This window comes from Alligator mississippiensis, chromosome 7, assembly GCF_030867095.1.
Source record: "Alligator mississippiensis isolate rAllMis1 chromosome 7, rAllMis1, whole genome shotgun sequence".
Taxonomy (NCBI): domain Eukaryota; kingdom Metazoa; phylum Chordata; order Crocodylia; family Alligatoridae; genus Alligator; species Alligator mississippiensis.
In genome coordinates, this window is record NC_081830.1 from 34,906,191 (window position 1) to 34,911,593 (window position 5,403).

The window sequence follows — 5,403 nt, forward strand, 5'->3', positions numbered from 1 at the left end:
TACATATTCCATGGCAACCAGCCAATGTTAATGTGATGCATATGTCAATGAATAAATGTTTTTATTAAGCATCTTTCTTAGCATAAGTTATACTATATCGATCTGTCCCATGCATGTCTCAACAGTGCTGTTTACTGATATTTTCTGTAGCTGCCTAGGAACAAATGTTAGGTTAAATAATTCTAATTCATATTACACACTGCATGCCCCTCCATCCCCCTCCACTCCCCCCCCCCCCCAAAACCCATGAGTACCACAGAAGGTGGTGCATAGAAGTACTTTCATAGAGTGCTACCCTATATGAACACTATAAATCATTAAGGACTAGATTGTGAACAGTCTTGCCTAGTGTTGAGGACACTGGGGGAGAGGAGGAGCCAAGCCTCAGGCCAAATCAAGGATCAGGAATGAGAGACTAAGTTACCAGATCCAAAGGGAAATCCTGAGACAGGGGCTGAGACAAGGTCCAGGAAACGGAAGCCAGTGTTGAAGTCAGGATGAGCTGGGAGTCAGAGCCTGAGTCAGGGCATGTCAGGAGATCAGGGCTGAAGTTAGGATGAACAAAGAGTCAGAGATCAAGTTACCAGATCCAAGAAGACTAGCCATTGAACAGAGTCAAAGACCCAGGAGTACAGAATTCAGAGAAGCTTACCACAACAGACTTTCAAAAGAAGTGTTGCATGGTTTGCAGACCACTGCCATAGGTGAAACTATATGGCAAGGCTGCTCTCTTCAGCAGCCAGTCAGGAAAACCTAACAGTGGCTAGCTGCATCATCATCATCATGGGTAGGGCTGCCTGACAGTGTGAAGTAGGTGGGACAACTAGCTAATTAGCTCCATCTGGGCTGCCTGTTACGGCCCCTGACGGATAGTAAAAATATTTTTTCTCTTGTCTGCAATAAACCAGCTTGTTACACAACTGTGATCAAATCCAGAACTGGTATTATCTTCCTTTTAATATCATTTTTACTTCCTTCTTTGAGATTTAACTTGAAAGAATAAGATAGGGAAGGGAAGGGGAATGGTCTAGTTTTTCAGGAGTTTTGAGCCAAGATCTAAGCGATTAGGTTTTTTTTTCAGTTGTAATGAAACACAAAGAGTTTATTGCTGCATTTCTTCACATACCACATTCCCCAAAATAAGATATGCATTGAATTCTGCAATGGCAGAATGAAATTAAAAAAAAAAATCCTTTTTACTAAACCGTTCAGAATCAATTTCCTAGTATAAGACAAGCAGCCTCATTTCCAATGGCTAATTTTTGAGGTGAATGCAGTATGTTAATAAATAAGGTATTTAAAATACAGAGACAGAAGGAACCAGCAGGCTGAGCAAATATCCATGAGTTAGGTTGCTCCTCTGATTTGCTGATTATGGATGTAATAAATAAAATCAGAAAGAAAAGTGAATATAAGCCCTATTGAGTCTATACCCTTCCCCAGTAAGATAAAGGTTGAACCAAACCTAGCCGAAGATATTGCTTAGGATGGGATGCAAATAATACATATAGCATTAATATTGAAGGAGGTTCTGGAATTGGTTAGGTTTTGAATTACTAGTATTAAACTACCAGCCAAAGAAGGTGAAGAACTAACCAAAGTCAGGCATGTGGAATATCACATGCTTCCCAGCTTATGTTTTCTATGAAAGTTAAGTGTTCTTGGTGTGAGGGTTTTTGGTGTGCTGGCTATGGGCTGAGTTTCCATGTTGAATTAAGTCAACTTTTGTTACACACCTGTCAATCTGCGGTTCCATGGACATTCCAGCCATGCTAATATGCTTAAATAGCCAATGCCTCTCTTGGATCCTACTACTACATTCAATGAATATAACCTTGATCCTTCTAACACTTGATCATGTAGATGCAATGTTCTACAAAGGGATGCTCTCAGGTTTGTTTAGATGCAAGCTTCAGCAAGAAATTGAACCCTTTACCTGTGAAGAACAATGAGAGTACCTGGAGTTGAGCCTAAAGGGTATCACTGTTTTCTGGATGCTCCATGTTACCTCAAGCATAAGCCATGAGCTGGGTTTGGAGTTGATAGCCTTGCACTAGCTGGGAAAGGAGAGCCACTGGAAATGGCACACACGCATTTCTCTCTCTGCACAGAGCTTACATCTAAGAAAAGAAAGGTAAAAAAAGTATGAATTTGCATAATCCAGGAGGTATGTATATTTACACTTCATAAAATGAGAATGGCAAGAAAACTGTAATGCAATGGGGAAAGGTGCTGAAATATATTGTTAAATAGGTTTGTGTGTAAAGGGGACGTTAATTTAAAGGTATAATGGGATCTGATCTGCAATCCCAACAATTCTGCTTCCTGCCACACCACACATGCATGGCAAGCTGCACAATTTGGGGATCAGGGATTAGATCCTAATTACGTCCTATTTTCCAGTGCATGAGGAACCTGGGATCATGCCCACATGGACAATCAGCTGCTTGTCAAAACCACACATATGGCAGCTCCAGCTGGGCTGCCAAGTATGCAGGGTTAGAGGCTCTGGGTGCAGGTAGCTGAAGGGCATTGCTTGCTGGGGATGTTAAGCCCCACAGGATTTTTACAGGTCCTGGTACATGGGGGCCCACTGATTATGCAGTCTCCATGTGCTCTGATTAATAAAAAGCCATGAGAATAGCCCAGCTAGACTACAGATGTGGTTTTTAGTGGTCCTAGTACATGGGGACCCCAGAACTGGATATCCTAAGTGTTCCCCCTGCCACATGCCCTCCCCTCACCATATGATCCACCTCAAGCTGCCTTGGCCAGCAAGTAGTGGTGATGATGTTAGGCCCCAGCTCAAGTCTGGGTTCGTGCCCGGTATACAAAGGCCAATAAAGATACCAGGGGTGAAAATATAAAAAAGATTTATTGCTAGCAATAAAAGGTGCAAGCGGAATAATTTCACAAGACAAGCACACACATATTCAATACTGAGCCCCTTATATACCAGAGGTTGAATCTTCATAAGCATCCTTGTTTGCTAATTGGTTATAAAGGAGTGACGCAAGGAGTTCTTTACTAAGCATGTCTCTATACCTGTGTTTTAGCTATGTATCTCATTAACGTATATATATGTTCCATTAGCATATATCTTCCCCGCCTCGGGGTGTGATTTTTAGTATTATAATGAGCTCTTTGTTCCAGTACCTCTGATTCTGTTTTTTGTTTTCAAGCTTCCTCTATCTAAGACTGTCTGCTCCTTATCATTGCAGATGGGCATTCGACACATAACATTCACTTTTGCTTAGGCTTTGCATAGTAGTTTCTAGGTCAAACCTTACAATGACAGCTTTGGCCTTGGCATTGGCTTGAGTCTGAGTCTACATAGGGGCTGCAGCTACAATCACCATTGCTACTTGCCCTGAGTAACTACTCAAATCCAAGATGAGGCATTTTCCCTCCCCCCACTACTGTGACATGAATCTGTTTTCTACCACAGTGCTTTAACCATCAGGCCAGAGATTAGGTGTTAATTAGTCCCATCTCCAGCCCTCATACTAAAGCTGAGCAACTGTGCCTTGCATTTTATAGTCTCGCCTTGGAAATGACATGAGTGTTGCCTGTCAGCAGCCAGAGGTGCAGGGCCCCAGAACCCAGAACCCCTGCACCAATCTCCTCAACAGCTGGCAGTCTTTGTGGCCTCAGCAGGGGCCACCATCCCTGCAGCTGTCACCCTGCTGTGCTGTAACACACACAGTGCCACCCATGTCACGAGTTTTGCTTGTCCGCAGCTTGAGGTACAGTTTCCCCCAAACCCCTGCACCGATCTTCTTGAAACTTGGCAGGCTTTGTGGCCTCTGCAAGAGCTACCATGTCTACAGTTTTCACTCCCCTGTGGCTTAACACACACACGTGACATGAGTTTTGCTTTTCGGAATTTGAGGTGCAGTTTCCCCGAACCCCCTGCACCTATCATCTTGAAATTTGGCATGTGTCATCCTTTTAGACCAGGCTATAAATCAAGCAAGTTTAATTTGAATCAGCCAAAAGACAACAAAGTTATAGATATTTCATTGATTCCCTATTATATTCTATGGCCGAATCTCCGAATGTTTTCTGAATCGATTCAGAAGCTCCAAATCGATTTGGAAAGCCTGAAGCTTCCAGAAATTCTATTTGGATTCATAGATTCGGCCTCCAAATCTTCTGAATTATCTCCAAATCCAAATCATGATCCAAAGCTTTGCATAGCCCTATCCAGCATATTACTATGATCTATGTTTAGATGGCAGTATGCATGGATATGTGATTGCTCAGAAAACTTTCTAAAATAATTTGTGTAACATGCGCACAGTTTAACATATAACTAGGCTCTACAGTCCAATAATCTGCAACTATTGCAAGAGAGCCTGTGACAAGGCATTTATATACCTTTTAGATATATAAATCCTGTGATTTGAAATAGATCCTGTGGTGAAATAGAATCATTCAGGTACACATTTCATTTCCTAAAATAAAGTAGGAGAGGAAGACCTTTCTACATTTTTGCCAATAGCACAGCAGTTAGGGCACTTGGCTAGGGAATAGGAACCACAGTTTCATTTCCTTGCTCTCATTGAGAAGAAGTTGGAATCCACATTTCACACTTTCTAATAAAGTGCTGTAACACCAAGGTCATGGTGCCCAGAGTATCATCTTCTTAGATCTGGTCTACTGATTAGCCAAGAGGGAAAGCTCAGGAGACAGTAACTCTCCCTTCCCTCCCCTCCCTATGGCTTTCAGCTTACCCCAGTGTAGCAAAACACATTGCTTTTGAAATCATGATGCACAGAGCAATGGGACTACCAAAGAATTTATCACAAACTAGGAGTATAAATATAGAAAGGAGTAAATTAATGGTATTTTTTGGAAAGTAGGAGTGCAAAAATCTAGAACTCTTGATTCCAAAATGATACCTTTTGTTAGACCAACTGAAAAATTGCAACAACAAAAAAATCTTTTTCTGCAAGCTTTGGGGCTCATGCACTCTTCATCAGGCTCAGATGAAGATGATAGTATCTAAATGCTATCTAGCTGTTTGGTGCATCAATGGAAAAAGACACTTCTTACATAGGAGAGCGAACCATTGATATCTTTAATGAATCATGTAAAATCTTATAATGTGTGTTTTGCCATATTGTAACACCACATTTATGTCAAGCTCCTTTGAACAACATTTTTCAGAACGTCTGTTTGCTAAAATGATAAAGTGCCTAATTGAGCAACTGTTATACGTAAATATGTTCAGTTTATGAAGCAAGGAGAAAAGTATGTTATGGACCCATGAATACCAATCATGCCAGCAATCCCCAGGCAATGCATTCTTTAAAGAGAAACTCCTTTCTTTGTCACTAAAATATCTTGTCCAGGGTGATGCAACTTGCTTCACTGACACATCCTACAAACCACCAAAGA